Source organism: Leptidea sinapis, chromosome 21, assembly GCF_905404315.1.
Source record: "Leptidea sinapis chromosome 21, ilLepSina1.1, whole genome shotgun sequence".
NCBI classification, from domain to species: domain Eukaryota; kingdom Metazoa; phylum Arthropoda; class Insecta; order Lepidoptera; family Pieridae; genus Leptidea; species Leptidea sinapis.
In genome coordinates this window covers 5,646,608-5,674,277 of record NC_066285.1, presented here as the reverse complement: position 1 = coordinate 5,674,277, position 27,670 = coordinate 5,646,608, and the positions used below count along the sequence as shown (strand labels likewise).

At 36.4% G+C, this 27,670-nt stretch overlaps 1 protein-coding gene across 2 annotated transcripts in view; it reads left to right on the top strand.

The window, feature by feature from the left end:
* The window catches only part of LOC126970412 (CD151 antigen-like), a 245,172-nt gene that overhangs the window by 176,394 nt on the left and 41,108 nt on the right, over positions 1 to 27,670 (top strand). For both annotated transcript variants that reach the window (XM_050816256.1, XM_050816254.1), the window contains exon 2: positions 17,955 to 18,010. The gene's annotated coding sequence lies outside the window, so the exon portion shown is untranslated. The remainder of the gene's footprint in view (positions 1 to 17,954; positions 18,011 to 27,670) is intronic.

The window sequence follows — 27,670 nt, the reverse complement described above, 5'->3', positions numbered from 1 at the left end:
TGACTATGCTTATCTTGTCATTTTAATTAAAAGACTTATATTGCAGTTCGACGTCTACAAGTTAGTATGAGAGGTGCAGCAGCTGCTATATTGTGCAGAATTACGCAATAGTTGAGAGAACTCGAAATACGTTCTGACAGCTGTTTGGTTAATCGGGAGACTGTTGTTGGCAGCCTTCCTTATCTTGATATCAAATATTAATGTAATCTGTTCTAATGTAGGTAGGTACCTAGAACTGAATAGGCTACCTCTCCTAACTTTAAAACTAATTACTTTTTATAGAAAAGAGAATGTAATAACTTATCTCTTGTCAGTAAGCTTCTTTTCTATATTCTCCTATAAAAATAAAACACTGTTTTTCGCATATCTATAATGTTTCAAAGTCCATGTTGTCATAGTTCCTAAAGTTGTCCGGTTGTTGAATTATTCGCTGTCGCCTGAATAATGTTTTATTTTAAATAACTCTAACGATTATTTTCACTTACAACAAGTAAAATAAAGACACGAAAAAATTGTTCAAGAATATCTGTTGTAACGGGATAGACTTAACGTAGAATTTCTACATATTAGTTTTAGAGCTTGTTAATCTACAGTTTTCATAGTTTAAACATAGCACATTAAATATGTAATAATATTAATTTTACTTCATGTCTACTTCAAATCTATACATATAAAAGCGAAATACCACTAACTCACTGACTGGCTGACTAATCACGAAATCACAGGAACTACAAACTTGGAATTTGGAAGGTAGGTTCTTTGACTTGATAGATAGATTTGATAAAATCCTCCCCTAAGAGGTTGAAAGGGGGTGTCAAAGGTTGTATGAAAGTCCTATGTTTTTGAAGTTAGAGACGAGAAAATTAACATTTAAGTTATTAGCTTTAAATAATAAAAATCTGTATAAGTCATTTTGGAAAATCTCCTTTTGAGGGTGGTAAAATAGGGAGGAGGAGTTAAAGTTTGTATCGAAAAATTTAACTATAGTTATTTCAACCTGAAATTTGAAATGTATATTCTTTCTACAGGGCAAGTGTAAGAAGAAAGGATCGTATTAAAATTATACCCAGACGAAGTCGCGGGCAACTGCTAGTTATAAATATTTACGTAATGGGCTAATTTATGAAAGTGCTGAGTTTTCAAGCTGTGAGAAAGCAGGAGCAAAATGGAAATGTGAAAAGTTAGATTTTATGATAAAAATAGGAGACAGGCTGTTGTGAAGTTAATTTCTTTGCAGCATTTATTATACTAAACGGTCCCTTGAGAAGCATCAGGTAAAAGAAAATCTACGCTTCATAATTAGTGCATAAGTTATCTAATATTACTACACGAGCTATACTGCCTTATATGCCAGCTATTTTATAGCCAAACGGTATTTATTACCCCCCACGATGGCAAACGTCCTGAATGAATGACCCTGGTGGCTTGAGCACGGGGAAGGGCGCTGGTGTGGGACGTGACTTGCGTCGACAGTCTGGCTCCTTCTCATGTCCAAGTTACGTCAGTTGGTGCTTCGACTAGCGAAGAAAACAAACGTCGTAATTATGTCGGTCTCAGTGAGTCATCTTTGTGCCCTTAGGTGTCGAGATATTTGGCCCGTTGTGCCCAGAGGCGCGGAGAATGTACAAAGTACACGTCTCAATAGGGCAACTGGCAACCCAAGCACTGGCAACTTTTCGGTCAACGGATGAGCCTAGCTATCTTACGTGGAAATGCTCCCAGTATTCCTGGTACACTTCCCCGTAATGATAGTTTTAATTTAATGTTAATTTTTTAAGCGTTCGGAAGCGTTCATCTAATCTTACATTCTCTTGCAATATCAGAGGAACCACAGGAGCGTTGCCAGCCTTTTAGAAAGATGATTGAACCCGCTCTTTTTGTTTCGTAATTGCTTTCTGTTTTGTAATAATTAAATATTTTAACTAGCTGTAAGTTTTCTAAATTTGTAAAATTTAAAATGCGTAATGTAATGTTTTGTGTCAAACTCTGGTGACATTAAGCAAAAACTGTGTCGAATCCTTTCATAGCTAATTTAGGTTTCCGAGTGCGTGTAAGTGAAACTTTGAAGGTCAAGGGTAGTCGTAAAAGTTCGTAACGATTTCATGACACGGTCTTAAGTTCACCTCAGCGTTTCCTCTAATTGATCCCGTAGGTATATTACGCAGTGTGAAATGTTTGTGTAAAAGTTTTTACATCTGTGGGAAAGATTTTAATTCCTATTATTGGCGTGAAAACTTCTTTAGCACCGTTGTGATTTGAAAGTCGATAAAATGAAAAAGCACGACAGATAAAGAGAGACACATAAATTCATAAGATATAATGAGATAGGAAGCATTATACAGTGTATTGGTACCATGTGAACATAGTTGAGGAAAAGATAAAAAGCGAGTATAACTAAGTATATTCTGACATCATGCGCACGACGTATTACTACATAGGCACCAGGAGAACATAAATATGGTAGCGGTGATAGTAATGTCTTTCATAGCGGATGAAATCATGTGTCATCGTAGCAACATGTACCAGGATTTCATAAGCAGTTTAGAGGTTCATGCACAATGCAAATTTCACTTCTGACATGTGTACTTTGTACGCACACAATTTTTTTTTCTCAAACAAATCTATACAATACGATATAATAAGATTGTAACCATGCCGTGTGTTACTCCGTACCATAGACTTACAATATACTAGGGCTTAGACAAACAAAGCGTGAGTGAGACAGAAGAACACAGGAATCGGAGATACAGCAAGATAGAAAAGGAAAGCGAATCTATATCTACTGTAACCGATTTTGATAGACAAGTTGTAAACAGTCAGCCACGCTTGGAATTAATATTCCGATTTCAGTATATAAAACCCGTAGCAAACGCACACATTAACAAACTGAAAATGCTTACACATTATCAAGCTTCATGTATACGCCAGAATATATAATTCTATGGTTATAACAAAACATTCGTTGGTCACAAATTACGTATTGTACGTATACCAGAGGAATCACAGGAGCGTTGCCGAGCTTTAAGAAAGGTGTACGCGCTTATTTTTAAGGTACCCATGTCGTATCGTCCCGGAAACACCGCACAAGGAAGTTCATTCCACAGCTTCGTAGCACGTGGAAGAAAGCTCCTTGAAAACCGCACTGTGGAGAACCGCCACACATCCAGAAGGTGAGGATTATATCCTAACTTGTGGCGTGTCGTACGAACTGGGGGCGAAATTGCGTCATATTATATTTCGTCGACACTAAGGATAGAAAAGCTGTGAAATTTCTATACCTGTATGGTACCACCGTTCTGGAATGCCGACATAAGGAGGCATATGGTCTTACTTAAGGCTGCTATCCCAAGAAATCGCCAAAATAGCGCATAATTTAAACCAGTTCTTGACGATTTATAAGAAGCTTCTATTTAAAAAAAAATACATACTAATATACTCAAATTCAAATATCTTTATTCAAAATAGGATTCAAAATCACTTATTGAACGTCAAAAGCTACCAATTCATTCAAAAGACCCTCTGACCTGAGAAGAATGGGCGCAAGAAACTCAGCGGACTTTTTTTTAAATATAAAAATATGTATTGCAATGTGATATCGTACAATAAACATTTATTATTAAAGAGCCGGAGGGTGTTCGCTTTATTCCCAGTCCGTGGTGCCATTAAGAAAATTGTTTATACTATAGTAACCTTTCCCACACAAACGTTTCTTAACAATTCTTTTAAATTTCGTCACACAATTGCTTTGTACATTTTCTGGGATCATATTGTAGAAGCATATACATCGCCCAACAAAAGACTTACTAACTCGACCCAACCGAGTAGTAGGCAAAACAAGTTTATGTTTGTTCATTGTTTCTTTACATTTCTATTTTTTATAGACAGTGCGAAAAAAATAACCAAAATACCCTAACTTTTACAGTTGGAGCCATAATCATTAAATTTACATGAAAATTATGCGAAAATTTATTAATTGTACACAAATACTATTTAGCATGACATATTTTTGTTAGTTATGTAAAGAAAATTTTGTTATGTTTGTAATAAATGAAAAATGCTTCTAATCATGAATTAAAACTATGGTGATCTTGTGCGAGAGAGGTAACTTAGCTCCACTCGATTCGTCAAGGGCGTTAGCTCGGTCCCCAGCCTTAGCAATTATTATTACAAAGTATTATGTAGTCTGGTAATAGTTATTTATGCAACTGATGTGTAATAAGGGGTATTAAAACACTCATATGATATAATTATCACATTCGCGTTTTAAAACCCCTTATTACACATCAGTTGCATACAAGACTTTATCTACACCCAGAATATGAATCCTCTAAAAGATTCTCGAACAGTTAGCTTACTGCTAACATTAAAACAACAGTCGTAGTAGTAACCTAATATCATTCATTACTGATTATATACAAATAAACTTAGTATTAATGAAACAATTATTTATTTAAGTAGTAATTTACATTTTGTATAGTGCAATAATTTAAATTCACTCGAATATAATGTTCTTTTGCAGCGTATAAAATTAATCGGTCATTTTTTGTAAACAAAACAATAATCAAATCCAAGGAAAATAGCGGGGATTCGAATAACCTACTTTTTTTACGGCGCGCGACGTTCTGGTAAAGTGGACGAAAATGTTTTTTTTTTTGAAATTCATACAGATACCGCGCATCGAGCAATAAGAATTTGGCTGTTTGTTGCAACTCTTAGCGCATGAAGGGATAAAAAAAACATAGGAGTGTTGTTATGAAATTCAGTACATTTTTTTTTTGGAATAGGAGAACAAACGAGCGTACGGGTCACCTGTTGTTAAGTGATCACCGCCGCCCACAATCTCTTGCAACACCAGAGGAATATGGTACGCGCTTTTTTTGAAGGTACCGATGTCGTATCGTCCCGGAAACACCGCACAAGGAAGTTCATTCCACAGCTTTGTAGTACGTGGAAGAAAGCTCCAAAGCAAAGTGGAGGACCGCCACACATCCAGATGGTGGGGATGATATCCTAACTTGTGGCGTGTCGTGCAAAGGTGGAATTCGGCGACAGGAATCAGGTTAAACAGCTCTTCGGAACACTCCCCGTGATAAATGCGGTAGAAGACACACAATGAAGCGACGTCTCTACGCAACGCCAAGTGATCCAGCCGTTCACAGAGCACTGGGTCCCCGACAATTCGAGCTCCTCTGCGTTGCACGCGGTCTAATGCATCGAGCTGATACTGGGGTGCGCCAGACCAGAGATGACAGCAATACTCCATGTGTGGCCGGACCTGCGCTTTGTACAGCGCTAGAATGTGGGCCGGCTTGAAGTATTGCCGTGCTCTATTAATGACGCCCAGTTTCTTTGAAGCCAATTTGGCTTTGCCCTCCAGATGGCCACGAAATTGGCAATCGCTCGAGATTTCGAGACCCAGTATTCCGATACTAGGCGAGGCTTTTAGGGAGGTGTTGTCAAAGAGCGGTGATACGACAAATGGGGTTTTTAGTGATAAAAGTGGGGTTGAGTCTTCTGGGGGTTAAATTGGACAAGGTTCAATTTACCCCATTCCGCGACCTTCTCAAGAGAGGACTCGATAGAAGACACAAGTTTCTCCCGGCACTGGTCGACGATTTCCCGAGACAGACCTGCATGGCCCGTGTATACGGCATCACCGGTGCTGTCGTCTGCAAAGCAATGAATGTTGGAGGTGTCCAACATATCATTGATATGCAGAAGAAACAGCGTAGGAGAAAGCACACAGCCTTGGGGCACTCCAGCATTCACGGGTTTCGGGTTCGAGCAATGTCCGTCGACAATGACCTGTATGCTGCGCCCAGTGAGGAAGCTGGAGGTCCGCTTGCACAAGCTCTCGGGAAGCCCAAATGATGGAAGTTTTGAGAAGAGCGCCTTGTGCCATACACGATCAAAGACCTTCGCTATATCCAGGCTAACTGCCAGGCCTTCCCCCTTGCTTTCAATATCCGCAGCCCATCTCTGTGTTAGGTATACCAGAAGATCACCTGCCGACCGACCATGGTGAAACCCGTATTGTCGGTCGTTGATCAACTGGTGACCCTCTAGGTATACCAAGAGCTGACGGCTAATTATGCTCTCCATGATTTTGCAGAGCATGAAGGTAGTAGCAATAGGCCTGTAGTTTGCCGGATCCGAACTGTCTCCTTTTTTTTGGATTGGATGGACAAGGGCTGACTTCCATGAGTCAGGGACTACGCCTTTGGAATAAGAGTGCCGGATATAAACGCGTTAGCACCGGCGTCAACTCAGGGGCATACGTTCTAAGCACGATTGGAGAAATGCCATCCGGCCCGCTCGACTTCCTGACGTCCAACGAAAACAGAGCTCGCCTAACAGTTTTCTGTCTGAACTGTACTTCAGGCATAGAGCTCTGACACCGCGGGATGGTCGGCGGTGTTTTTCCGTTGTCGTCAAGAGTCGAGTTGGAGATGAAAAGAGCGCACAGAAGATCGGCTTTCTCTTTTGCCGTATGGGCCAGGGTGTCTTTCCCCATGTGCAACAGCGGCATGGACGGCAGACTGAAGTTACCCAGAGCAGCTTTCGACAACGACCAGAACTTGCGTGTTCCGGTCCGGTAACTGGAAAGCTGCTCGCCGATTTTGACGACGTGTTTTAACCTCTTCCCCCCGGACCACTGCGCGGTGCAGACGTGTAACAAGATCATTTATTACATTTCTGTTTAAATTATATTTCGTACAAAATCATTAAATCAATTACGCCAGTTGCACGGTGCAGACGTGTTAAAATTTATTATATTTGTGTTTAAAATAAACGAATATATCGTTCAAAATTCTTAAATCAATTACGCGAGTTACCAGGAGCGCATAGACAAGAAGACGTCGTCGTCGCGAGAAGCGTACTTACAAGCAAGTAAGTTACAGTAATCAATGCGCGAGCGCAGCCCCGCCTCGCTTCATTAAGATTGGTGAGATCGTGACCCGCCTACTTACATTTTGTTGACACCCTCGTAGGCGTAGCTGCTGATACTTCTATTCACAAGATTTGCACACATTATAAAACATATTTTTGTACTCCCGTAGCACTATGGATTCGGATATGACTAAATCCGCGTCAGATCCTGATATTCAGCTGACGGGAATTGTTACTAATACTCCGCATAGATATGTGTTTCCACGCTTAAAGCGATCTAGAGATGAATTTAATGACGCAATCACTAAGCAATTGGACGAACTCAGAGATGATATGCGTCAAATGATCTCACGCAGCTCGCATACAAATGAACAGGAGCTTAAGCGGGTTACAGCGGCTCTGAAGGATATACAAGAGTCCAACCTTAGTATCGGAAAATCGATGGAATACCTCACACTGCAAAACGAAGAGTTTAAAAAGAAGATAGCACAGTTGGAGAACCAATCCAGAGAAGACAAAAAGTATATAGCTGTTTTAGAGGATAAAATTGAAGACCTACAGATGGGAAGCCGCAAAGCTAACTTTGAGATAAAAAACGTGCCTAAAAAGCAAAACGAAACGAAAGAGGGTCTTATTGAAATGGCCCTATGTCTCTCACAAACTATAGATTGTAAAATAAGTAAAACCGACATCAAAGATATATTCAGAGTACGAGGAAAAAACAATGATAAACCGAGCCCAATTATTGTGGAAACCGGCTCCACATTGATAAAAACCAATTTTCTAAGGCTGGGTAAGTCTTTTAATGTGAGGCAGAAAAATAAGTTATGTTGTAAGCATCTTGGCCTAAAATTCCAAGAAGACACACCGGTTTTCTTAGGAGAACATTTAACGATGAAGGGCTCACGGCTACATTTTCGTGCTCGCGATCTGGTAAAATCAATGGCGTACAAGTTCTGCTGGACGGCATATGGCAAGGTCTTTGTGAGGAAGGACGAGAACTCCCCAATAATTCGGATCAGAAGTGAAGAGCAAGTTCACCAACTCCTTTTAAGAAAATGACTATCTGTTCTTGTAGTCATAAGATATCTGGTTAGTCATAGTAGTTTAGTTCATAAATGTAGTCATTCTTGTTATACATATATAAAACTGTTACACACGTTCACTCGCAAAAAACTTACACCCAACACAACAATAAATACACCTTTCACTCTTATTTATAATCATATTAATTGCATACACACTTCTTGCACTCAAACTTATAAATATTGCACACTTAGATTGTACAAATATCACTTTGGTATACTAGTACATCCTCATCATTCATTAACATACAACCCATTTTATTTTATTTACAAAATTTATTATTTTCTTCTTATTACAAATGGCTGATATAATTGAAGCTTTACAGGAAATAGACAAAATTAAAATCGCGCGTACTTTTGAATGTGATAGTTCAAATTTAAATAAAATTTTAAACGTTAATAAAAATGATTTGACTATTATATCACAGAATATCCGTAGTATATATTGCAACTTTGACGACTTTTTACTAACTTTGGTAGATTTTAAATTTCAAACTGACGTTATCATTTTGACAGAATGCAGGCTTAAAAGTAATAAACCAATACCGCAAATATCTAATTACTGTGCATATCATACCACATGGCAGAATAACCAAAACGATGGAGTAGCGATATATGTTAAAGAAGAACTCAGACATAAAGTCAAGGAAGTCATGCTATCTCAAGCATCATGTATGCAAGTAGACATATTGAATAATACAATCTTATTTATATATCGCTCCCCATCGTACACTAACACTGATACCTTTATAGAATCACTAAGTACCCATCTTGGTACATTAACAACTCATAAAAACATTGTACTAGCTGGCGATATAAATATTAATATTATTTATAAAGACACAGAATCTTCCCAACAGCATAGGAATAGATTGAACTACCTTAATATGCTGGCAACGCATGGGCTTCTCCCAGGACACACAATACCCACCAGAGATAAAACATGCTTAGATCATTTTATGTTAAAAATTAATAAAAAGAATGTTTCGGCAGATATAGCGATTCTCCATACTTCTATTACTGACCACTTTACGACCTTCTTACGTTTATCTAAACTTAAATTAAAATATAATGCTCATAAAATCAAAACAATCATAGATTATGATAAGGCCCTTAAATATCTAATAGATCAAAATTTACCTCAATTACTATTCTGTCATGATCCAAACCTACTGACTGATAAACTGATTAATATGTTAACAGAATCAATTTTAACTAACACCACCAATACAAGAATCCCAAACAATAAACGTACTTTAAAACCATGGATAACTTCGGGTATATTACGCTGCATAAAAAATAGAAATAAATTACAAAAAAAATGTCGTCAGGAACCGCACAACGTAATACTTAAAATAACTTATACTAGATACCGAAATTATTGTAATAATTTAATAAAAAACTTAAAAGGAAATACGAAAGGGATCTTTTAGCTAACTCCATAAGCAATAATAAACTATTGTGGAAAAATATTAAATTAATTACATATTCTAATAAAACTAATAATTCAAACTCAGAATTATTCAACATAAAAAATACTGCATCAGAGTCGGTGAATTTCATAAACGATTATTTTGTTAACATTGGTACACAACTGGCTCAACAAATTCCACCTTCTGTGCAATCCTTAAAGAATGACAATAATCAATCAATACCACATTTTATGATCTTACTGGAGGCAGACGTAGAGGAGATAAACAGAATTATAATTGGTCTTAAGTCGTCTAGTGCAGCGGGTTGGGATAACATACCTACGAGCTATTTGAAACACATACGTCATGAAGTTGTACATGTTATCACTCATCTAGCTAACTTATGTTTTGAAAAAGGTGTTTTTCCTGACCTCCTCAAGCGATCTATAATTACACCGATTCATAAAGGGGGGGATAAGGATGATATTAATAACTATAGACCTATATCTGTTTTACCGTGTATCTCAAAGATAATAGAAAAGCTACTGAATAATAGGTTGGTACAATTTTTAAATAAATTTAATATATTATCTCCATTCCAGTTTGGGTTTAGACGAGGTAAATCGACAGAGGATGCAGTAGCTTCTTTATCAACTTTAGTGACAGATCAATTAGACAAAGGTAACAAATGTATTTCTGTATTCTTAGACCTTAAAAAAGCCTTTGATACCGTCTCAATACCAAACCTTATAGACAAACTAGAGAAGATCGGAATAAGAGGAACACAGCTTAAATTATTTAGAAGTTATCTCACTCACAGAACACAAAGAGTAAGGGTTGGTGAGAATGTAAGCGATGATGCGATAATATCCTTTGGGGTTCCTCAAGGCAGTGTTCTAGGTCCTACCCTTTTTTTAATTTATATAAATGACCTCTGCAACATGAATATAGAAGGTGCTCGTATACTATCTTACGCTGATGATACTGCTATTGTCTTTAGCGGAAGTTCTTGGAATGAGGTTCGAGAAAAAGCTGAATCAGGAATAATACATGTAGCTAATTGGTTACAAATGAATTTATTAACACTGAATACAGTTAAGACTAATTATATCTGTTTCAGCATATCTAATCCCTCTCAGCCAAAGAACTTTGATATTAGAGTTCATAAGTGTGATAACATAATATATGGTAAAACTTGTGAATGCCCCACTATAAGGAAAGTTGCCAGCACCAAATATTTAGGAATCGTGATTGATCAGCGATTATCTTGGTACCCACATCTTGAGCAACTTACTAAGAGAATTCGGAAACTTACCTGGATTTTCAGAAGTTTAAGACACGTTGTTCCTGAAAATTCTTCAAATTCTGCAAACACGCCTAAGCATCTTCTGAATAAAATATATGTAGCGTTAGTCCAGTCTATCCTCATATATTGTATACCTATCTGGGGAGGCGCAGCAAAATCCAAATTTTTAGAACTTGAAAGGGCGCAACGTGCTTTAATTAAAATTATGTATTTTAAAAAACGGCGTCATCCCACGCACACCATCTATTCTGACAGTAACTTATTAACAGTTAGAAAGTTGTATATAGTACATACGGTACTAAAAATACATAAAACTATTCTTTATAATAGTACATTACTAAATAAGAGAATTAAACACACTGTTGCTCATATACCTCACACCAAAACATCGTTTGCAAGTATACAGTATGAAAAACGTGCGGCCTTACTGTATAATAAAATAAATAAACTAAACAATATATATGAAAAATCATACTATGAATGCAAGAAAATAATAATTGAGTGGATAAGGTCATTTAATTATGAAGACACAGAAAACCTACTTATAGTTACGTACTAAATCTTTAAGTTTTCTTTCAAAGTAACACACACACCCACACACACACACACTCACCAATACATACAATCACATACATACATACACACACCCACACACACACAGCACATTAAGTTTAGATTACAAATAAATAGATTTTTAGTATATTATTGTTAGTAGATTTTTTTTTCCCTTAGTTAATTAATTATGTATATGTTAAGGTCAACTTATCTATTATTACACCTCATTATTATGTTTTTGCTATGGAAGAGCGGGGCCTCCTACTACAGGCAACTCTTTGCTTAAAAGGAGACCCCAACACTGATTGTATTTTGTTGTAATAATAAATAAATATTTGATTTGATTTGATTTGAAACCGTGTGTTGTAACCGTGCAAAGTACGGGCGATTTGCCGCTTAAAAAATCTGGAGGCACGGTTGTATTTCCTCTTAAGAACTGTGAAGTTCGGATCCTTTGTGCCCAGCGCCGCGACCCAAGTTCAAAACGCCTGTTTTTTGCAGTCAGATGCTGCTTTAACTGACGCATCGAACCAAGGCTGTGATATGCCACCGATCGGTACTACAGAGCTTGGTATAAAAATATCCATGCCCTGTAGTATCACATCGGCTACTGCAACGGCGCAGGCACTAGGATCATCCGAAGGGAAACAAACCCTGCCCCAAGGGTAGGATGCAAAAAAGGAACGCATCCTATCCCAATCTGCTGACTTGTAGTGCCAAACGCGGCGGGTCACTGGTGGTCTGCGACGTCGGCGTCGGATAGACACTACACTCCTGACCAGGCAATGGTGACGTTCCGAGAGGGGCGTCGACAAAGACCTGGTAACCATCGGGATGTGTAGTCAGCAGAAGATCTAATAAGGACGGCATGTGGCTATCCACATCCGGGAGCCGCGTTGGCGACTCAACCAATTGGGACAGACCATACGCCAATGCAAAATTATGCACAGATCCCCCTGCGTAATCTGTGGTACGTGATCCAAGCCATTCGGCATTGTGCCCGTTGAAATCACCCAAGACTACGATTTCAGCGGAGGGGATCTGTGCAAGCACGTCGTCAATTGCCGCTTGAACGCAGCCCATGAGATGATCGGTTTCTGCGTTACCACTATGGGACCTGTGGACACACGCATAGATGCGGACACGGTCCTCTAAATCTACGCGGAGCCAGAGAGTGGACAGGTCGCTACCCTCAAAATTGCCGAGACGGCGACAGCAGATATCCTCCCTAACGTACCCACATACCCCGGCATGAGGCAAAAAATTGTGCTCAAGTTTGTACCCGGGGTACGTTAAATATGACGTATCGCTGGGTCGAGATATCTGCGTCTCCGTAAGGAAACACAAGGCCGGCTGCGCCGTCTCAAGGTGGTGGTGGACGGCGTTTAAGTTGGAGTGAATTCCCCTGATATTGCAAAAGTCCACGTTGAGTGTGGAGCGGGGTGCCGTGGTGTTACTGCCTCGTTTGTCCTTGGTCATGTGCGGTTCTGTGCCCTCCTCAGAATACGAAGGGCAGCCCGAGCTAGAGTGCTCGGGGAGGGATTCTCCGACTCTGGTAGAGCCGGTACCCTCCTGGGGTACTATCACTTTAGGGACCGCTTTCATAATCTTTGTTGTTTGGAATGGCCACCGATCCTCGACACTAACCTATGCGAAACATAGCGGCACTAGGCCGCTACTTCACGCCGGTATTCTGTGCGAGTGTGGTAATTAACCCGGACGAGTCTGGCCCGATTGTGCTGACGTCAAAAGACGGCAGCGTGACTCTCCCACTTCTTAAAAGCCCTTAGTCGGCTCTTACGACACCCATGGGCCTGGGACTCCCCTATTATTTTTATGCCCCGGGGAAAGTACATTACAACACTCTTTTGGATGATGTAATGGTTATTAGAACATTGGGTGTTTTAATATTGGCAATAAGCTAACTGTTTCAGAATCTTTAATATAGGATTTAAAGCATGGGTGTAAAGTAATATTAATACCTATAGCGGAAGAAAATAGCATATTATGCAATGTGAGTTAAATTTACATTTTAAACGGAAATTTAAATTACATTCTGATATGGTAATACTAATAGCACAGGTGCAGTTCGCAGATAAGCGGAAATAATGTGTTATTTGTGCGATGGATAATATATTATTGCGATTTTAAACCAACTGCAAAAAAGAAGAGGTTATCTCTTACTTTGTGTTAATGATTGGATATAGTATTTTCTTTGATTAACGCGAGGGTTACACATTCGAACAAAATAATACTTTTTAAAGGATTAAAACGCGAATAATTGTTATTTTTAATAAAATAAAGTAACTTTTACGCAAAATCTAATCTAAATACAGTTACACGCGTTTTAATCCTTTAAAAGGTGTTTTATAATAATATATTCTACGTTTATGAACTGATTACAATTATTTTTTTCGCAATTTATGGAATAAATGAGTAATTGCGTGGACTGCTCAAATTTAAGAGGTTTTCATTTAGCATATTTGCTTTAAAAAAAAAACAATTGCGTGCGTACAAAGTACCCATGTCAGAAGTTAAACCTGCATTGTGCATAAACCTCTAAACTGAATATGAAGTCCTGGTATACATAAACTAGTATGACATATGATTACAACCGCTATGAAAGACATTAGTATCCCACTATCATATTTATATTCTCCTGGTGTCTATGTAATAATACGTCGTGTGCATAACGTCAGAATTTATTAAGGTATACTCGCGTCATACATAAGACAATCTCTTCTTCAACTATGATCGCCTGGTACCAAAATATTGTATAATGCTTATTTTCTCAAATGTTAAATCTTATGAATCTGTCTGTCTGTCTCTTCTTTCTGTCTCGGTTATTCATTTCATCGATTTTTAAATGACAACGATGCTAAAGAAGTTTTCACCTCAAAACAAATCCAGAATATTTTGTATAAAGAAAGTACCTTTGGTGTAGTGGAAATGATGGAAATTTTATGAATATTATTATTGTTCACTGTACTTGTAGTATATAATATGCAGAAGCTTATATGCGTTAACTCAATTATCTCTTATCTTTGCTGTATATTAAGTATATTAAGGTGGGGACCTAAATTTTTTTGAAATATTTTTGGAGCTCACACAATTCCCCGATGTTCTCTGAGTGAAATTAAAATATATTTCTAAGGAAAATATTATATGTATCCGTTTTCTAATGAACAATTTAGGTTATGAAAAGCGAAACACATTTATATTTCAAATAACTTTTATTTGTGTTCTTTAATGCTTATATCGTTAATATTGGACAAATTATAATATTCATAATATCTCATATATACTCGCTATGTGTATGAAACGATAAACTATCGTCAAAGTATAGATTAAGCGCATTTGAATCGTCACTATTAATATTTCTTTTAAATTACCGAATCTACCATATGTTCGGAAAAAGTTGAGCTCGTGAGAAGAACATACAAGAAACTCAACTGCCACTCTTTCCATCAGTGTATTTTATTTCCAATGGTTAATAATTATTATCAGAGTATTTATGTAAGGTGCTCCATCCAATATATGAATCGTGTTTAATTAATATAAATTATTTCATAAAAGTAATAAACTATATAAATATAAATTATCGTAAATTAGAGTCATCAACCTTTAGAGCTTGAATTCATTCTTTGTGTAAGGATGCTTATAGACGATAAAAAAATTGTGTCGGTAGTAAATACCATCCCTTATCTGTGGTTATCCCTATCTGATTAAAGCGAGTACAACCTTAAAATAAATTTATCGTTTATTTCATCATATCTAAAACAGAACAATGGATTGGCAAGGCACACACGGCTTATATACTGCCGTTCCCAATATTAAGTCTATCTCTTACTTGAGATAAAAATCGTAACTATCGTTGACTTTTCTGTCCCAATAAACTTATCCGTGTACGCTGACTGTCAATGGGACGTCGTATAGCTTACCAGCGATATAAAGTTTGTATGTAAATAAACTCTTTGGAATCAACTGCCGCTTACTATCCGTCTATCACAACCATTAGCCTCCTTTAAAAATCAACTAAAAAAAGCATTATCTGTCTTCTATATGATAGTATCTGTATGTATTGTATCCATCAACATAATTCAACAATTCAGAAATGTGAATTATTGTTTCTACTTTTTATTTACGCATTATTTTACTTTCTTATATATTTATCTATATTTTAGTATAGTATATATTATGTGTGTGTGTAACTTGTGTTTTAACACTTTTCTTACCCTTTTAAAGTACTGTTTTTCACTTTTATTGTATTACAAATGGTTGCCTGGAAGAGATCACTATATAGTGATAAGGCCGCCATTTTCACCATATGATATTATTATGAATATTACAATTAAGTTATATTTTGTTAATGTGGTGTCAAAAAAGTGCAACAAAAAATTAATAAAAGTATGTGTGTGTAACGTTTACGCCCGATTGAAGTAAAACTTAATAATAATTAACTTTAGGAATAATTAACAGATACATAAATATATTAAATTATATATACATTAAATGAAGCCGTGTTACAAACTAAGCACTCACGAATTACTCAAGAGCTAGGAGCATTTTTTCTCGGAAACGCTAACGATATAACTACATATTTGAGCAAAGTTGGCATTTTCTCTACCAAAAATAAATAAATACCTGTATATTTAATACATAAATAATATTTTATCAAGTGAGATTTTAGATATTTTACAAAGAATGCTTTAATGTTTTGTTTTGATATTATTATTCATCAGAAAATAAACACTTAGGTAACACAGGTCAAGTCATTATCAGGTTCTAGATTTTCACTTTTATTCTTATTGATGAAAGAGTAAAATGTTCCTGGGATTCCGCCATTTATATGTTTGATATATATTTGACAGATTATTATTTTCTTTTTCATTTTCTATTCTAATTATTGTTTAAAACTGTAATGTGCTCTTATTAAATAATACCTTTATTGCTTTATGCAGTAAGACTGTACTAGGGGACGTCCTCTCCCAACTAGCCTCTGCTACGTTGTGCATCCTTTATATAGCCTCTGTGTCACTGTCGATGTCGTGACAGTGACAATGATTATTAACACATATCCAATTCAGACCAGTTGTCAAGACACATTTATATAATTATTAATGGACAAATAATAAATAAAATTTTCACTCATTAAATTAAATAATTGATGGTAAGAAATTGAAGGTTAAATTATTATTAGTACATATCAATATGGTATTGTTATTGAATATTAACAAATATATGGCTGTATGGGCTCGAACCCTTTGCCTGTCCTAGTAATGAGCGAAGAAACCAAAAACAAATAAGCGAATGTCGCAAATGTCAGAAAATTTCTGAAAACTTAAAATATTATTAATTGCAATGGTAATAAATAAACAAATTATACACCTGGGATTTTTAAAAAATATTACTGAACAATTTGAAATATTTTTTAAAAAATTCTTTAAATTGACTTTTGCACTGATCGTTTCTTCCGTCAGAAAAAAATTTTAAGCTACCCCCAAGCCGCGCGTAAAGAAGTTTTACTTCAATAAAATCAAAACACACACTACGTAAAGCTGCGTAAACAGTTTGCGTGATTACTTAAAGCGTTCTACTTCAAATAATTAGACAAACTTTCTTCACATTTTCCACGAGTCACTAAGTATTTACCATCGAATCGTTTACAGTTCGCGGAATTTCGTTTAACTTTAATTTTATCGAGTTCATCATTCTGGAACTTGACGTGTAATTAAAACTCCTTGAATGCCTTTGTAAAACTTTCCGTAACTTTGGCACAAAGATTCGAATCGAATTTTGCGAATTTATAATTGTTTCGAGATTTGTTGCTCATTTCCGGCGAGATCTTTTTTTACAAATCATTTGAGAAAAGAAATTCACAAAAGGTTATTTCAAGGTTTTTGTCAAATTAAGTAAGAATAAAAATATTGTAACATAATTTGAAATCTCGAGTGATTGCAAATCTTGCTGACATCTGCAAGGCAAATTCCCCAAGAAGGGGTCATAGGTAGAGTACGGCAATACTTCAAGCTGGCCCACATTTTAGCGCTCTACAAAGTGCAAGTCCAGCCATATGTTGTTGAGTATTGCTCTCATCTATGGTCTGTCACCTATGTCAGATCACTTACCGCTGCGTAGAGAGTTCGATTTATTTTCTGTCATTTATCACGGGGAGTGTTCCTCAGTTTTGAACTGATTCTTGCCAGCGAATTACACTTTTGCAACACCATAAACTTAGATAGCATCTCTGGACGCTCAAATCTGGATGTGTGAAATTCCTAGTGCAGTTCACTAGGAGTTTCAAGAACTGCACTATATGGGTACCATGTTTAAATGGTAGTTCTGCGTCGGTCAAATAACTTGACTTCAACAGATCGCCTGAAGCAAATTAAAAGGTCCATATGAACACTAAATGTCCCAAAGTATTGTGGATAGAACAATATGATTAGTGGATAATTAGTTTGATCAGGTGATAATTAATTGAGTGGTTAATGTAAGTGTCAAAGCGTAATAAACAAACTGACATTAACATTTATAAAATATCTTGTTAGAATGATGTTCGCGTTACATCTTCCTCGATGGTACGACGAATAAGACAAAAGGGTACCTCCGTCATTTGTGTCCGACTCATACTGACTGGTTCTTATGTTATTATGTATATTTTTAGAGAGATCAACACTAACTTTTGTTTTTTTATTTTTACAGAGAGCTGCGACCACGCTGCAAGTGAATCTGACTTACTCTTTATTCTGAATAACGAGGTACGTAAATTAAATAGTTATTTGTAGAGCAACACTGCAATAGAGATAGTACAAAGTAAAAAAATTAATTGTTAATTACCCGGTTTGTTTAAAAATACTTCAAAAAAAAGTTAAAGCGCAGGCAAAAAATATAGAAGATATACTAGTTCCATTAAGATCTGTTTTATTCCAGCATTGTGAGGTCAGTGCATTGCATTGAGGTCTTCACAGGAATTGTTCGGGTCAGCAGCTGAACTGCACCACCAGCCATAAAAAGAAAAAAATTACTCTGCTCTAATAACCGCTAGTTTAAGCGTTTGGAGGGATACTTTTTCCCGCTTACACCCACTTTGTAGAATTACCTATCTAAATAATTTGTTAGTAAGTGATAACCCTCACATCTGGGATTAATAGCCTATCTGTCAAATGCTGTATCCCCGAACCGATATGACTTAGGTACCTTTTAACTTCAAGTAAACTCAAAAGTCTCGTGCGCAGGTTCGACGACTTCCAGCCTCCCGAACAAGCCGGATTCCGAAAAGGCTTGAGTACTATATACCACATACACACGCTGCGGCAGGTTACACAGAAGACGGAGGAGTATAACCAGCCACTATGCTTGGCATTCGTGGACTATGAGAAAGCCTTTCATTCAATCGAGATCTCGGCGGTGCTTCAGTCTCTTCAGGGGTCTGCTGCTGTCGATTAAATATAACAAAAACTATTGAATATCACAAAATTATTATTTTATTGAAAAGCGAAAAGCTTCTTATTGGAGGAAATCATGAGTAAATTATCAAATAAGTTGTGTGAAGCTATCAATATGTACACCAGGTGTTGGGAACGTTAACTGAAGTAAGGACACGATCCGTGATATCAGAACATCTACGAAATATCGAAGTTGGAACGTTCTTGGTCGAAATCTTTACTTATCTGTATTACCTGGTATACAATGCTAGAAATACTTTTAGGTATGTCATAAGCGTACATACATACAATGATTTGGTAGTCATTGCTTTAGAAAATCTGGTGTATGCTTAAAACTATAACTACAGATATGAGCTATTAACATTTACAATATACTCTGGCGAGCGCGACTCGTTAATTACGTTTCTGAAGTTTTCCACACGTCGTCTAATTATATTTTTATCTAAGGTGGCAATTAATAACAATAACGTGGCGTGCTTTCTACATTATAATTTATTTATTACCAATTAAGTCAAACGGCAACGCTCCTGCGATTCCTCTGGTGTTGAAGAGGGCGGCGTATGTTACCTACATTGTTGTTACCGACCTTTTGTAAAGGCGCTTCTTTTAAAGGTACCCATGTCGCAGGTGATATCAAATATAAAAACAATACATATAACTGGATAACCTGCTTCTTTTTGGAATCGGTCAGAATATGTGGTTTTCCGCTGGCTTTTATGAATCGCCCTTTTTATCCTTTTTAAAAGTATTTTATTTATATATATATATCGTTAAAAGTAAACGATTACCTAGTCTTGCCATAAATACTGAAACAAAGAAAAATAATTTTCTATTGCAAATAACATTAATTACTTTTATCTACACCCATGCTTTAAATCCTCTATTAAAGATTCTGAAACAGTTAGCTTATTACCAACATTAAAAAACCCAATGTCGTAATAACCATTACATCATCCAAAGGAGTGTTGTAATGTTGTACTGAATTTCATAACAACTCCTTGGTTTTTTTTCGATATCTTCCTGCACAAAGAGTTTCAACAAACAGCCACATTCTTATTGCTGGATGCGTGGTATCTGTATGAATTTTAAAAAAAGAATATTTTCGTTTACGCGCGTTCCACACTACCAGAACATGGCGCGCCGTAAAAAGAAGTAGGTTATTCGAAACCCCGCCATTTTTCATGAAAAAATGAGCGATTCAAGTTTTGACAGTACACCGCCGGATATTTTAAATACTGCAAAATAACCTAATATTCAAGTGAATTTTAATAATTGCACTATACAAAATGTAAATTACTACTAAAATTAAAAATTCTTTCATTAATGCTTAGTTCATTTGTATATAATCAGTAAGGGATGATATTAGGTTACTACTAGGGCTGGCTGTTTTAATGTTAGCAGTAAGCTAACTGTGTCAGAATCTTTTAGAGGATTCATATTCTGGGTGTAGATAAAGTCTTGTATGCAACTGTTGATAATTAGGTATTAAAACACTCGTGTGATAAACCCACATTCGTGTTTTAATACCCCTTATTGCATAACAGTTGCATAAATAACTATTACAGCGTGTATTTATTTACGACATAAATATGAAACAATTTAAACTTTAAAAAGCTTATTCGAAGTGTTCTCAATTGGCTGCAATACAGTCCTTTAAACGTTGAGGCCAGTTATCAAATAGAAGCACGCACTCTTTCCATGGTAAAATTCTTCACTGCCAATCGTACAGATCGTTTTTGGGGACTACAAATTATCAGCCAGTTACAGCCAGTCTTCAGCTCTGATGAAGTTTGAAACGTTCGTTTCCAACGAAGACTGCATAGACCGAGCTTTATGAACCGGCGCCGAGTCTTGATGGAAGGACCATTCTTGGTTATTGAACATGGTGTTGTTATTTTAATATCGCAAAATATTGTACAATGTATTGGCGCCAAAATGAGAAAACTCAGTGAACAATCATATAAAAATGACAGATTCCAAATTCAAATGTAATATTTTGTTTATATTTAAATTGTACTACTAGACACATCAATAGTATGAATAGTTATATTTAAAAAAAAAAACAAAACATTAATTAATCATCGCCTTTACTACTTTTAATTACATTCTTTGAGACATCTTGAGGCCATTGCTGCGTAAGAAACGCTAAACGACAACGGGGACGAAAAGTTCGTGACAAGTGCGGACGTGAGGTATAAGACGCCAGACAAACGCGAGCCGTATGTAATTGCTTACATTAGTGCTAATAGCCCTGAAGTGCCTGAAGTGAGAGGAGGCAATCTGTGCGAGCTCGTTAAGAGCAACCAGGGAATGCCGACTGACGCTAAACTAAATGGATTCATTAACAAAATAGCAAGCCGTGCACTAATTTAATTGAGCTTAACCAACTTTTATTAATTGTACTGTAACACTTCATATGCTCTACTTGAGATATGAAATGGCACTTGCCAAAATACTGAGCTAGACAAGGTTATTGTGGCTTGAACTAAACTAGGTTGTTATTAAGAATCTATAATCCGGCACCTTCGTGCGCGACCATCCCGCAGGGTAACAGACGGTGACGGATACGGGAGGTGGTGTAGCGGGGGGAGGGGTTAGTACCCCTTCCCCGCCACCGTCTTTCACCCCGTGCAACGGTCGCGCACGATGTAGTTGGACTATAAGAGTCAATTTTCAAGTTCAGATTTATATAGGTGCAAATGCTAATGATAAATTAAAGTATTTTATTTTCAATGTATCAAGTTTGTAATCTGTGGTAATGAGGGGTGTTTAAACTACAAATTTAAGTATTCAATGCTTATCTGCTCTTTGTTTTAAAGCAATTGGAAATCGGAATTCGTGACTGTTGTAAAAGGGTTAGTACGTGGTTGTCCGTTTCAGTGACTAATTGGTGGAACTGGGTGGAGTGGAACTATTCAAGTATTATTTTATTATGTGTATCAATTTATTAAAACGATTGAAATAAATGTTAAAATTATCATATTTTGAAATATTAAGTCAAAATCTGTAGAGATCAAAGAGTATATAATTACAAGGCTAGGCAACATTTCTGCGCATGACTGCAGCACCGCGTATACGAGACTACTTCTTTCGTGAAATAGACTCTAGTTAAATACCGATTCCGCCCCAATATACCAATGTAAATAACGTGTACATACGATGAATTAATAGTTTTATTCATCAATCGGGACGTTAATATAGTCAACACTTTAATATTACAAAAAGAAAATAAACGGCAATGTAGTTAAATAATAAGAAAATCTGAACTCAGAGCAAATAAGATTAGTTCAAGATTACTTAAAATGTTATTTATTTCTATAACAATAGAATAATCGAAACCTATATGAAGTAACAATGGGCGGTCTGAAATATTAAAATCGTTTAAGTTTGCCTCGGGATTTAGCCCAAAGGTTTTATTTCTTCAGGCAAACAATTTATATCTTATCTTATTCTAGTTTGCACGCGCAAGACAATCTTCTCAAATTAAAAGGCATAAAAGACATTTATTTTCTCAAAATGGACTCCTTTAGAATTCTTTTTGATGTCATTGTCATTGCTATTGCTATAAAATAAACTTAATCTCGTCCCAGACTATCCAGACTGAGTAGTAGGATTTACGATGGAGCCATTTTTTAATAAAATGATTAAATTTGTTTATAGATAACGCCTGAACACTGGCTGGGACTTTATTTCAAAAGTGTAAACACTTACCCTCAAAGCTATTATTTGTCTTATGAAGCCTACTAGAATTAGTTACATGCTATCCCTTATTTCTTGTGTTATAAAAAAGTATGAAAATCACTATTTAGAGCAAAAAGGTGACAATTTTTTTGAAAGCATATTAAATTTTCATAAAATTAAATTTTAAATTTTTCTATGAGTGACTGCCTATAACCAAGCTGATATATAGCACGAACAGCTCTCTTTTGCAGAGCAAACACTATATCAATGTCAGCAGCATAACCCCACAGCAAAATACCGTACGTTATTGACAAGTTGACTTAATACATTTAAGAACTTATAAAATGCGCTCTACATCTTTTCTCTACAAATAACAACATCGATCCCGTTTTGGAGAGAACGAATTTGGGATCATTTTTGAAATACAAGATGGCTGCTGAGCAAAATTATGATCTCGACAATATCTAAATCGGGACAAAGGATCTTCACCCCTTTAAGAATCTCTAACTCTACCCTCTTAGTAATTAAGTCATTAAAAAAAAATCTAACAAGGTCACAATGACAGGATCGATCATTCACCAATCATATAACAACCATAGTATCCATATAGGAGCGGTAATATGTCTTGCACTAATGGATCAGTCATCGCTTCCTTCGCGTTAATAGGAAGAAGGAACGACCTGCGGCACGACGCCACCACAAGCAATCAAAATGTGGTTAAAATTTGAAAATAAAATATTGGTAGTAAAAAGTAAAATCAAACTTAATATAGTATAGACTCTTGAGAGTGATTTTGGTTCGACGTAAATTGCTACAGATCTTGTACATGGATATTCATCTTTGCAATCTTAGATTATATAGACTACGACAGCTGTGAAAACATCGATAAAAATAGACTTGAGATCTAACCTCTATTTCGAGCAATTCACGCACACTAACACAAAGTGTCATACAAATCGCGAGTGTAAGACGTAGCTTGTCACGCACACTAAACTAATATTCCTGGCCTTTTTTATCGGTTGCCTAACAGCAAGAGACTCTATCTAGACTTATAAATTATCTAAGTTTGCAATTAGTTTATGAGGATATTTTTCACGTTAGTATAATAATATTCATTTTCAGTACCTTGTAATCGTTTAGGCATATCACTTAAGATACCTTGTGAATCCATTATGTTTGGATCTTTCAGGGATAAGCTCAGATAAAGCCTGGTAAAGCAATTAGGGGACGGCTGGGCGAAAATGAGCTCGAGACATACATAGTATACGCACAGTTGTTTTAACTAAAATAATTGCTTTGTATTGTACGAACAGGCATAATTTATGATATTCATAATACTCAGAACTTGAAACATGTACAGAACAACATGTATAGAAATTATTGCGAGAGAAAATGTTAAAATAATACAAACCATTTAAAGATACTGATAATTTTATCCTCAGCCGTAATAAATTTATTAACTCAGTGATCGAGCACATGTCCCATGCTGTGAACGATGCCCGTTAGAAAATTTATTGAAGTAGGCGTTACTTTGCGGAATCCATAATTATACAAATGATTTATTTTAATTTTGCCAATATTTGTTTTTAAACAATTCAACGCGTGTTTCGCCTCTACACGAGGCATCCTCAGGACGTGTTGTCTCGCCAAAATCTGGCACGAGACTCTAGTCTTAGACTGAACTCGTAACACAGTATTTTTTTGACTAAGGCGAGTGTTACACATTTAAATAAAACCCTTTTAAATTATTAAAATGCGTGTAATTGTTAAAGTTACATATTTATTTTAGTTAACCCCACGTTTCAAGACCTTTCCAGATCTCGTTTTCAGGGGCACTACAGATGAAATAAGTAAAAAATTTGATACATTTAGATTATGAAGTTTAGCGCCATTTATTGCCTCGGAGGTGGTATTTGCTGTAGACAGATGGTTTTTGGCAAAATTTACTGACAGTGTCCTCTTTCTTCACTCTCACATATTTGAAACATATAAGTACCTCTCAATTTAATTCAATTCATGAATGCTACAGTTTTTCTTATATTTAAAAATATTGTAGCAACTTTGGCGATTCTTAAGGTAAGTATTACGACTTTCCTGTTATAGGGTTTTTTTTATTATATTTAAAAATTACCCTGAAACCCAGTTGGGTTTTCAGGTTTTCAAACTATTCGTATTTATATTATTGAGTCGATTCGAGTGGTTATTATTTTTTTCTACAACCATGCTTTAAATCCTCTAATAAATATTCTGAAATAGTTACCTTATTGCCAACATTAAAACACCCAATATCCTAATAGCCATTACATCATCCAAACGAGTGTTGTAATGTTGTACTGAATTTCATAACAACACTCCTATGTTTTTTTTCTATCCCTTCATGCGCAAAGAGTTTCAACAGACAGCCACATTATTTTTGCTCAATGCGTGGTATCTGTATGAATGAAAAAAAAAAACTTTTTCGTTTACGCGCGTTTCACCCTACCAGAACGTATCGCGCCGTAAAAAAAGTAGGTAATTTTCTTGAAAAAATGAGCGATTCAAGTTTTGACAGCATACCGTCGGATATTTTAAACGCTGCAAAAGAACATAATAATCAAGTGAATTTTAATAATTATTGCACTATACAAAATGTAAGTTACTACTAAAATAATCCTTAATTTAATAGTAACTTTCATTAATACTTAATTCATTTGTATATAATCAGTAATGGATGATATTAGGTTACTATTAGAACTGGCTGTTATAATGTTAGCAATAAGCTAAGTGTTTCAGAATCTTTTATAGAGGATTCATATTATGGGTGTAGATAAAATCTTGTATGCCACTGTTCATAATTAGGTTTTAAAATACTCATGTGATACTATTATCACTACACATAAACCCACATTCGTGTTTTAATACCCCTCATTACACAACAGTTGCATAAATAACTATTACCCGACTGCGCCAAAGTCAGCCTATCTTGTCAGTATGTGTTCTGAATTCGATTCCCGACCGCTAGTAGTATTTCTTGTATTTAAAAATATTGTAGCAACTTTGGTGATTCTTAAGTTAAGTGCAATCAGGTATGACGACTTTGTTGTTTTAGGGTTAATTCATTTCCAAATTACTATGAAACGTAGTTTGATTTTAAGGTTTTAAATTATCGTTTATATTAAGTTATATCATATGAATACTACATTGACTGGGTGGAGTTTCTTATGTTTGCCGCGCACTACCATTGTTAGACTCCGACTAGACCAGCGGGCCTACTATGAACTCTTATTGCGATTCAATTGACAACCTAAATTGAACTGCTTTGCTATTTCGTACCACGACGTGGTTAGAGCTATCTAATATAATACGTCAAATCAAGTCGGAAAGTGAATCGAAAACTGTTTTACTTCGTTCATTCTTTCGTACCATGTACTAATATTTCAACCTAAACTATCCAAGCTTATGTGTCAAAGTTAGCCATCCAAAAAAAGTTACTATTTCCTTAGAGGAAAGTGAATCGTGTTGTTAATAACTTTTAAAAAATAGTGAAAACATACAGAAAAGTAAAATTTTATTGATGAAAGATGAGATCAGAATACTTTATTGGACTTTTTTGTAAAACAAAATACTGAAAATAAATCCCAAAAAAAGAAAATACTAAAGACGAGGCAGTAAGGGCCCGGGCTATGCCTGTTCGCAAGAACGAATTAAAAAAAATGTACTATGTGGTCCTGTCAAATCAAACATCAATGGAGGTGCGTTCATAACTCGTATTTTTACGAAAACACCTAAGCAAACATTTAATTTGTAATAAAGGAACTATATTTATTTATATTACTACTAGCTGACCCAGCAAACGTTGTATTGCCGATATTAAAATCGCGATACAAAAGTAACTGTTGATCGTAGATGGGTGAAAATTTGAAGTTGTGTGTATTTTTTAATGCTGACTCATAATCAAACAAATTTAAAAAAAATGTCAAAAAAATTAAAAAAAAAATCGTGTGGACCACCCTTAACATTTAGGAGGATGAAAAATAGATGTTGTCCGATTCTCAGACCTACCCAATATGCACTCAAAATTTCATGAGAATCATATCATTTTAGGTTTCGAAACGCAAAGCACATGGTTCGAGTAAGAGAGACAAAGTTATGCAACGACTGTAGAGCGTCATCTCTTTCTCACACCGCGGACCACAGACAAATTTATTTCGTTCATTCCTCATAAGCGATCCAAACGCCATTCAGTTAAAGGCACTTCATGGTACGAATTTTAGCGATTCAGTTTAGGTACCTAAACTGAACTGCATCGGAATCGCATCGCTAATTAAAAGTTGGTGATAGGCCCTCAGTCGCTCCGCGCGCGAGGACGATTCTTGTGCAGATTTTGCTGTGAAGCTGCTAAAGACCACAAACACATCCTCCTGGAATGCAAGGCCTCCTTTAAAGTACCTTTACTCACAGCAGAGGATGTGCCCTGTAACCCTCTGAGGAATGAGGATCCCACGCCTCTTAAAAGTAATAGGTCCTGAGGATATAATTTAAACTTCGGCACAGTAAACATGTTTCCTAGTTAGTAGCCTCGATTTTAGGTATAGGGAGTTGATGGCAGGCGCGCTAGTGCAAGCGGAGGGCACAATAGATTCTAGGATTTAAGTATATTTTAATACCTTCATCATAATCAGAAGCGCAGGTCCGGCCACAGATGGAGTATTGCTGTCATCTCTGGTCTGTCGCACCCCAGTATCAGCTCGACCCATTTGACCGCGTGCAACGCAGAGCAGCTCGAATTTTCGGGGACCCAATGCTCTGTGAACGGCTGGATCACTTGGCGTTGCGTAGAGACGTCGCTTCATTGTGTGTCTTCTACCGCATTTATCACGGGGAGTGTTCCGAAGAGCTGTTTAACTTGATTCCTGCCGCCGAATTCCACCTTCGCACGACAGGCGTGTCGTGCGAAGTGGCGACAAGTTAGGATATCATCCCCACCATCTGGATGTGTGGTGGTCCTCCACAGTGCGGTTTTCAAGGAGCTTTCTTCCACGTACTACAAAGCTGTGGAATGAGCTTCCTTGTGCGGTGTTTCCGGGACATTTCGACATACCTTAAAAAAAAGCGAGTACACCTTCCTTAAAGGCCGGCAACGCTCTTGTTATTCCTCTGGTGTTGCAAGAGAATGTGGGAGGCGGTGATCACTTAACACCAGGTACCCCGTACGCTGGTTTGTCCTCCTATTCCATAAAAAATAAAAATAAAAAAAGGGGACGATGCTTAGTAATAAACTGCTACCTCACCCCAGCTGCTCTTCAAATGTGA